The sequence below is a fragment of the Propithecus coquereli genome, unplaced genomic scaffold (genome assembly GCF_000956105.1).
Source record: "Propithecus coquereli isolate 6110/MARCELLA unplaced genomic scaffold, Pcoq_1.0 Scaffold95, whole genome shotgun sequence".
NCBI lineage: Eukaryota > Metazoa > Chordata > Mammalia > Primates > Indriidae > Propithecus > Propithecus coquereli.
In genome coordinates this window covers 2,820,438-2,830,512 of record NW_012155840.1, presented here as the reverse complement: position 1 = coordinate 2,830,512, position 10,075 = coordinate 2,820,438, and the positions used below count along the sequence as shown (strand labels likewise).

General features: G+C 38.1%; 1 pseudogene; it reads left to right on the top strand.

The window, feature by feature from the left end:
• LOC105826983 overlaps positions 1-10,075 on the top strand; it is a 35,010-nt pseudogene that overhangs the window by 13,479 nt on the left and 11,456 nt on the right.

Here is a 10,075-nt window from a genome sequence, read left to right as displayed (position 1 = left end):
GCCTCGGCCTCCCAGAGTGCTAGGATTACAGGCGTGGGATTTATATTTTTAATGTTATATCAATTTAGGGGTTTCAGTGGGGTTTTTTGTTGTTTTTAACCTAAAAGTTGACTCACTAGTTTTCTTTCCTCTCTCCCTCCCCAAAGGAACTGGGAGAACGCTTATTAAGAGTGATATACGGAATCCCTTTCTACATGTCTACAGATTGTGAAAACCTTCTCAAATGTTTCCTGGTGCTCAATCCAATTAAATGAGGCACTCTAAAGGTAATCATGTTAGAGGAAATAAGTAATAACTTTGGAGAGCTTTTAGAGTATTTTTAGAACTTAGCTTCATTTGTGTGGCTTACTGAATACTTGCTTGGGACTTTTTAAGCAGGAATTGAGACATAAAAAAAATTTAAGTTACTCTTTGACCTATAGACAATGAAATGTTGAAAATAAATTTTCCTAAATACTGTGATTATCAAAATATTTTCTTTTATATGGCTGATGAACAGTTTACCTATTCAGCTAATCATGAAGGACAGGTGGCTCAATGCAGGGCATGAGTATTAACTTGAACCATTTGTTGAACCAGAACTAGACATGTCAGACCAGAAAAGAATAAGTGATTGCTCTGTGCCTACATGCTTATGTGTGCATATATTTGTATAAGTAACATATTTCTGTTTTTGACTCATGTATATGCCTAAAATGTGAACAACGAAACATTAAGCACGAGTTATATAATGAATCAGTTTATCTGTTCTGTCATATTTAGGAACTTAACTAACTGTGGTTTCCTACAGTAGCACCCAATAACTCAGAAAGAGGTACTCATTTGTGTTAGAAAATGTGTGATCTTTTAGGTCAAATAAAGAAAATTATTTTGCCCTGTAACAGAATGATTTCTTATCTAAATAAAACAGATAAACTGTATTATACCCTTCTTTTTTAGATATTTTGGTGAGAATGGGATATTCACAAGAAGAAATTCAAGAATCTCTCAGTAAAATGAAATATGAAATCACAGCCACATATTTGTTGTTGGGGAGAAAAATCTTCAGAAGTGAGAGTAATTAGAGAGGAAGAACTGAAATACCCTTTATGTAAATTATCAGTATATGTAAACTATTTTCATAGTTTTTGTTTTTTAAATATGTATAACATATCTGATATATCATTTTTTAAATTTACTGGCAAATACCAAACTAACTTCTATGACTATTATTATAAGCTACTATTTTAACTTCAAGATAATAACCTTTAATAAGTAAACAGAACATTTTAAGTTATTTGAAAAAGCCTGGAAAGAAGATCATAGATATATAACTTTTTGTCACTTTTTCCAGCAGTCAGAAAAATACTTTTGCCTGAGTTTATGATTGTTATTTTTAAACATTGTCATTCTTCCTCTCTTTAAATGAACTGTTTATGAGAGGTCTGTGTATTATGAGTAGTTTCCTAATAAACCATCTGGGTTCATGTTGTGGTTGTTTTTCTCATTTTCTCTTAGTTGGGTAGTAGTGATTCTAGTGCTAGCAGCAGTCTTTCACTTGCTAAGGTTAGGCGGAGCAGTGATCTCAACAACAACACTGGCAGTCTCCTCCACACCAGGTGCGGAGAAGTGTTTCTTCAAGCCAGAAGCAGAGCTGTTACAGTGGCCATGGTAAATTTGAAAATACTGCAGTGTATTCTCTCGGAGTCTCCCTCCTAGCACTGGGAAGCATTGTCTCGCTCAGGGCCTGCTGGGGTTAGAGATTGGCTTTCAGTCCCTTCTTGGCATCTCTTTCTTAGCATTCCTGCAGGTACTGGCATGATCACCTCAAGGCTCTAATCTCCTTCATACACACAGTGGGCATTTGTTGGTTAAGGCTTAGCTGGGTAGAAACTTTACCATTCACCCCTCTGGGACCCCCGCTTTACTTTGTAGTTCAGTTCTCTCTCTTCTCCACCTCTGCATTGGATTTCCTTTCTAGAGCAGCACTGTCTAGTAGAACTTTCTGTAATGAAATGTTCTGTCGCCGTGCTGTCCAGTAGCTACTAGCCACTAGTGACCGTTGAGCATTTGAACTGAGGAAATGATTTTCAATGTTTTTTCTTAATTTTAATTAAGTTCTATACATTTAGCCATATGTGGCCAGTGGCTACCATATTAGACAGGGAAGCTTTGGAGAATATGTAGTACCCCAGTTTTGCCTTAATTGGTTTAAATTTTTTACTGTCTTCTTTTTTTATTTTTAAATAAAACCCAGGTCATGATACTATGTCATTCTCATCCACACTCTTGTTATTTTGTGTGGTTAAATCACCCTTTCTTTCAAACTTCACCATAGAAGCCAAGCCTTAATGAGGTTTAAGACGCCAGTGGCTGTGTTTACCATGCTCTACAGTTATTTTGCTTTCAAGGCAGCCGATGTGTTAGAGTCCTGAGACTCTTGCATGTATGTTTGTTTATTCACCCATAACTATAAATGTTAACATTGCAGGTATTTTCTTTAACTTCAGTGTTCTAGGATTTAGGGACCAAATCTACGTTGGTCTGGTCCTATAATAACTTTTGAAAGTATGTCCTTACATGGAACCCCATTCATCCCTGTCCTTTCATTTCTCTTCTCTGGATATTTTGCACCTTCATTCTTTCACTTTGAGATTTGACTCTTAGAACTGCATAGAGCATTACACCTTTGAGAGCTTGAACCCATTCTGACACCAGGATTCGTGCTCATAGCATTTGTAAATGAAGTGTTCTGTGTCTCTGTCTCTTTTGTGTTTGTTAGTTGCTATTAATAATGAGAGGTTTTCAGTGCCTAAGGATGGCAGGGCAATTAGCAATGCCTACATATTGCCCTTAAACCATCCAGATTAAAGAGAATTGTTTCTGAAACCTAAAAGAAACCTGGTAATGGAATTTTCTCATTTCTCTAGGGAGTATCTTAATAAATTCGTTCTTCCTTAAGCACATAGATTCCATCTGGATTATTAATGCCTTTTTTCCCCAGTTTATAAAATTTTAGAGATAAAAAGAGCTTTAGACATGGTGTCACACATAACACTCACCAAACTCCCATCAATGGGAAAATAGGCCAAGAGAGGCCACCAAATCTCCTGAAGTTGCATAGCATGTGAGGAACACCTGGGGCAGAATCCAGGACTCTGGTCCTGTGGCTTTGTTCACTAAACCGTCTCATTGTGTATCCTTTTTATAAAAATAATCATCCTTCTTTCTTGAAGCTTCTAATATTAAAAGAAAGTTCATAAAAGAATATTTTCAGAAATTATAGAGAAAATCACTTATTGACCCCAATCCAAGTTATTTTTTATTTTTTATGGGCGTGGAGAGAGTGGTCAGCAAAGATTTGATTATGATACTGTTCTTTTAAGTGATACAAATTAGATAGGTTCCAAACTTGATGCCTAGAAAAGTACTTCCACTTGATACCAGGTGAAGGCAGGCAAGCCTATAGCCAGGCCAGCTTTTAGCTTGTCCTCTAGCCTCCTCTCACCTCTCCCCTTTGCCTGCTTCTAGGTACTTAACCGCTGCTTATATGCCTGCTTCTCTCAAACCACAGTGTAATTTGTAGCTGTGCCTCTTAATTTGGGACCCGTGTGTAAACCCTTATGTGTGTGTCCTTACACACTTTTCTGGGAAGGATGATTTTTATCAGGTTTTCAAGGGGTTCTTTAGCTTGTTTAAAAAAAAAAAATCACTGTTTTACTAATCAGTAAATAGTATTGGGGCAAGTTGGTAGTTCTTAGGAAAAAAAATTAATTTGGATCTATTTATCACATGTTATATAAGGATGAATTCCAATTGGAGTGAAGGTGGAAATATAAAAAAATAAAACCAGAAATATCAAAAGATGTTTCCTGGACAGGACTCCAAAAAAATACTAAAAGAAAATCTGGAATGATTTGCTTTATAACTGGGACTGGTAAAGGTCTTTCTAAGTATGACCTCAGACACTAAACCCATGAAAGAAAAGACTTACAAATTTCACTGCATAAAATGTCTATTGGTACATCCATACCATGGACTACTATTATAATACTTACAATAAAAAGGAACAAACTATGATGTACACAACATCTTGGATAGATCTCAAAGGAATTATACTGGGTGAAAAAAATCTCAATAGGTTACATACTATTCCATTCAAATAACATTCTTGAAATGGCAGAATTATAGAGATGGAGAGCAGGTTAGTGGTTGCCAGGGCTTAGGGAAGGGGCTTGGGGCGAGAGGGAGGTGGCTGTGGCTGGGAAAGGGTAGCCCATGAGGTCTCGGCGATGGAGCTGCACAGTGTCTCGACTGGTCGTAGCCACACGAATCTGCACGTGTGATAAAAGGGTATAGAACTAAATACACAGACACAGCTGAGTGCAAGTAAAATGGGAAATCTGAATGCATTCAGTGGATTGGATCAATGTCTGTTTCCGTTCAGAATCTCAAATCTTAAAAGATTTTGTGTTTTCTAAATACAATTAGTAAAGGTTTCAAAGCAGATCAATAGTAACCTGAAAGTTCAGAATGTCAGTAAACCTCTCATGATATTGGGAGAAAAGATAAATGTTAAGGGTGATATTACCCTATATTTGGTCAACTCTTTGTTTTATATGTTAAAATTACCAAACTAAGAGTTTAATTATTGTTCTCCCATAAATAAAATTAAGCCTTGTGGGTCTTGCTCTGTGGCCCAGGCTGGAATTCAGTGGCCCAATCATAGCTCACTGCAGCCTCGAACTCTTAAGACCTATTTTACTTTTAATTCAGTTCCAAATACATTTGCCATTTAGATTTTTGTACAAGTAGTAGCCTCTCCTCTCCCCACTTTTAATAGACCTAAAATATAAAGTCCCTTCTGCCTTAGAATAAATGATGAGCATTTGGTGCTGTTCTTTAAGATTACCAGTGGACACCGTATCTGATGAATATACTAGTTATCATGTTCATTTCCAAAATTCTTTGTACTCTGGATCTCCTGTGCTACTGTTGGAGTCTCCATATGGTTTATTACAGGGCATCAGTTAATCATGCACCTGGGGTGTCCCTAAGCTCACTGCCCCTGGAGTTGGGGGTATGACCAGGAACCTCTGTCCACTTCCTCCCTGTCGCTCGCTTGAGGAACATGTTTTCCTTTGCTTTTATCACCTTCCTCTGTCTACTCAAGTTCTTGTTTATCTAGAACATTGTGAGTGCTTTTAAAAAGATCCAAGATAAAACTTTAAAAGAAAGGGCCCATAAAATCTATACTGTTCTGTTCCAAAAGGTGAAGGCATCTCTTGTATAAAAATGGATGTTGTTCACTCAGATATACAAGGTGAACCAGTTCATTCTGCATGATGTGTGTGCCTCTAATAAATTTGATTAGTTATCTGTACAGTAACACGCCCTTAAGATGTTTCCAAAGGACCACTCTAAACAATTACTATTTTTTTAAAAAAATCTTTAAGAAAAGTAGAAAGTTAGGGACTAATAAGTGAAATTTCAAAATTGAATTCCTTTCATAGAGTAAACATTATATGTAAGTGGGAAACAGAGGATTTTACTGTTTTACATTTTTTTAGACTAATGGCAATCTTAGATCATCTTACAAAATATGTTTATTTTCACAGAATAAAATATGAAATTATATTTTGTCTTTTAGAAAGCGAACTCTTTAGCTGGACCAGCTGTTCCTTGAGTTGTGGCGTATCCAAAAAGGAGTCAGATCAGCACCTCAGATAGTGACCTCAAAGAAGATGAATTCCCTCCTGGAAATCAAGTGGCATTTCTGTTGGAGGAGAGGAAATTGCTCCAGCCAGTCCCATGCTTGGGAATTCAAGTAATCCCAGTAAGGTAGATATTCTTGAATGCAAGAAAAGCTCCACTGTCCATAGTATAAGTGTTGTTGAACTAGAGAGCGGGCCTAGGATGATAGAGTTGGAACCAGCTAGACACAGCTGTTGCGAGCTTGTCTGTTTTACTCCTATTTTCTCTTCTGCCTGGAATGCCCTCCCTACTACACCACCATGCCCAATCTCCACGTATAGAAATCCTGCCTGCTGCATTGTAAGTATTTCTTGTTGACAACCCTCTGTCTTAGTCCATTCCTGCTGCTATAACAAAATACCTAACAATGGGTAATTTATAAAGAACAAAGATTTATTTCAGAGACTGGGCACAGTGACTCACGATTGTAATCCCAGCACTTTGAGAGGCCAAGGCGGGAGGATTGCTTGAGGCCAGGAGTTTGAGACAAGCCTGAGCAAGAGCGAGACCCCATCTCTACTAAAAATAGAACAATTAGCCAGGTGTGGTTGTGTGTGCCTAGAGTCCCAGTTACTTAGGAGGCTGAGAGAGGAGGATTGCTTGAGCCCAGGAGCTTGAGGTTGCAGTGAGCTGTGATAAGGCCACTGCACTCCAGCCTGGGCAACAGAGTGAGACTCTGTCTCAAAAAACAAACAAACAAACAAGTTTATTTCAGTTCTAGAGGTTGCGAAGTCCAAAATCAAGGCGCCAGTGGGTTTGGTGTCTGGTGAGGGCCCTGTTCCCTGCTTCCAAGGTGGCACCTTATTGCTGCATCTTCCTTAGGAGACTAACGCTCTGTCCTCACATTGCAGAAGGGATGGGAGGGACAAACTCACCCCCTCACATCCTTTTATAAGTCACTAATCCATTTGGAAGGGCAGAGCCCCAATGGCCTGATCACCTCCTAAAAGCCCCACCTTAATGTTATCGCATTGGCAATAAAGTTTCGACGTGAATTTTGGAGGAGACACAACCATTCAAACTATGGCAACCTCCCATATATTATACACTAGATGAGTGATGAGGTTCTTTATGTCAGATGCTGTTTCCAGTTATTCCACAGACATGTGCTGAGCTTATTTAGGTTATGTCAGGTACTGAGAGATGGAGAGACCTCAGTCTAACAAAGGAAGAAGTAAAAACAATGACAGTGCAGACAGATGAAAGCAGACAGAAGCCTACCATAGATGCACTTGGAAACCTGATTACCTGTGGCCTAGGGATGTGATGTTTGCATGGAATCTTCAAAGGGCTATCATGATAAAGGACATTGACTGACTTCTTACCATGTGCCAGGAACGATGCTAAGTGCTTTTCCATGGATTAGCTACATTTTAAGGTGATGAAAATGAAGAAAAGTTAGGTAATTGCCTGAAATTACACTGCTGACCTGAACCCAGTTCTTAATCCCTACCCATAACAAAATCTCCTCAGCAAGTCGATAGTATTTGCTAAATTAAATTGAATCAATTTAGCTTCAGAAACTTTTTCTGTGGATTGAAGTATCTTCTATCTGACCTAAGATAGCAATTTTTATTCTTAGCACTCCTAGAAGTAATTTTATAAAGAATTTGCAGAGAAGTGAACAATCTCAAGGTTTTTCTACAAGCATGTTTCTCCCTACAAAATTAGTCGTGATGCAGCCTTCCCTCAGTTCCCAGAGAAACCCTGCAGTGAGGAGCCTGAGGCCCCTGCTGCTCCCTGTGGCATCTCTTTGTGCCATCCCCGGCAGGGTGCCTAAAGGAGGCTAAGGGGTTTTTTGTGTTCCATCCTCTGACCATGTGCTTAGAGTTAACCCTGTGTGAAAAGTTTTTTTTATTTTCACATCTGAGTACCATGAAATAGGATTGTCATCCCATAGTCCTAAAGTTAAGATTCAGTCTCCAACTTTTATTGACAGTTCACAGAGAAGAGAAGGACCTCAGTCTCTGCCTTCAGGACTTTCCATTCCTGCCGCTTTTATCCTCACGCTGCCTTCCAGAAGTATGTCATGAGCATTATCAGTCACCTATATTTGATTATTTATAAAGGAAAAAAGTGGTTAGCAACATTATTATAATTTTCTTCCATTAGTCTTTGGAGTTTCTGTGTACATGGTCTACTCGTGCTGTATTAAAGGTGATTGCTTTATCTTTGTTTAAAAATTATATGATAAAATTCTTTAGTTTTGACTTTTGCTTTTTTAGTTTCTTTATTTTGAAAGTTAAATTGATATGAAATCTATATCACATATAATTACCCATTTTAAAGTGTGCAATTCAGTGGCATTTAGTACACTCACAATATTGTACAACCGCCACCTATCTCTAGTTTCAGAACTTTTTCAACACCCAGAAGAACACCCTGCATCCATTAAGTGCTCACTCCCCATCCTCCTTTCCCCTCATGCACTGGCAACCACCAATGGACTTTCTCTCTCTAGAGATTTGCCTGTTCTGAATATTACATATAAAGGTAGTCATACAATATGCATCCTTTTAGCATAATGTTTTTCAGCATAATGTTTTCAAGATTCTTCCAAATTGTAGCATGTGTTAGTACTTTGTTCCTTTTTAGGACTGCATATTATTCCATTGTATCTATGTGCCACAATTAGTTTATCTGTTCATCTGTTGATGGACATTTCCATTATTTCCACCTGTTAGTTAATATGAATAATGCCACTATAAACTGTGGGGAGTTAGCTATTCTCCCAGCAAAAATTTGGGTCCCTTAGGCAGGGGTCATCACAAAGGATAAGGAAATAATAGAAAATAGAAAATAATAGAATATAGACATAAAAGAATACACAGAGATGAAGATACAGTTTTATAATAGTATGGATTTATAAAGGGGGGACTCGGGAGACCTCACAGCATTTCCGTGAACTGTGAGGCTACAAGTGAAGTTTCATGTCAGTGTTTATAGGTACAGTGATCGGTTGCCAGGGTAACAGATTTACATAATAACAGGTAGTTTGTTTTAGGTTAAAAGTCTTCCAAAAGGCTTCTATAGATCCCTTAATTAACTCTATCTATGTGAACAAATGGTTACAAAATCTTTCAAAGACAAACTTCTAAGTTCTAAGATAAAGCTATCACTTAACAGAAGGATTAAACAGAGATCTAGTGACTCCATATTTCTTTATCTAGTTATTGTGGATGGAGACAGGTAGTCAGGAGTCAAGCAGGAACTGTCCCTTGGGCTAATTACTTTTAGCTGCAGGTGTCTGTCTCTCTGGCGGGCACTCTTTGATCAGCTCTCATCCTATGGCTCCATGCAAACCTTCTTTGTCATTCAAAGCAGGTGAAAACCACAGGTTTGAGACTGCAGCGTCGTCACCTCGGAAAGCAACTGCCACTGACCTTTGAGATGCCCTCCTGAGGCCAGGAAACTTTTGATATGCAAACACGTTCACATATTCCTTCAGGGCAAAGCCCTGCAAAACTCTTGAAATCATTTCTGTCTCTAATATAGCATAGTAATCTATGTAGCAACAATAAACATTTGCATGTGGACATATGTTTTCATTTCTCTTGGATATATACCTAGAATGAAATTGCTAGGTCATATGGTAACTCCACGTTTAACTTTTTGAGGAACCGCCAAACTGTTTCCATAGCAACTGCACCATTTTATAATATAATCATTCCAGCAATATATGAAAGTCCCTATTTTTCCATATCCTTGCCAACACTTTTTTTAAAAAAGAAAAAAAGCTATCCTAGTGAGTGTGAAGTGGTATCTTGTGGTTTCGATTTGCATTTCTTTAATGACCAGTGATATTGAGCACTTTTCATGCACTCGTTGGCCATTTGTATAACTTCTTTAGAGAAATGTCTCTTCAAGTTGCCTTTTTTTTTTCAGTGCTCTTCCACACTTTATCAGAAGCAGCACAGTTCTGAAGGAGATGCAGTTAAAGTTATAACAGTTGTTCTAGCTTGTCAATATACAGTTTTATCATTTTCATTAAAAAAGCAGATTACAGTGGTGTCCTCATTTGCATTATAGTTAGTTACAAGACACTCAAGTTGCCCATTTTTAAGTTGTGCTATCATTTTGTGGTTGAGTTGTAAGAATTCTTTTTTTTTTTTTTTTTTGGAGACAGAGTCTCGCTCTTTTGCCCGGGCTAGAGTGAGTGCCGTGGCATCAGCCTAGCTCACAGCAACCTCAAACTCCTGGACTCAAGCAATCCTTCTGCCTCAGCCTCCCGAGTAGCTGGGACGACAGGCATGTGCCACCATGCCCGGCTAATTTTTTCTATATATTTTTAGTTGTCCAATTAATTTCTTTCTATTTTTAGTAGAGACAGGGTCTCGCTCTT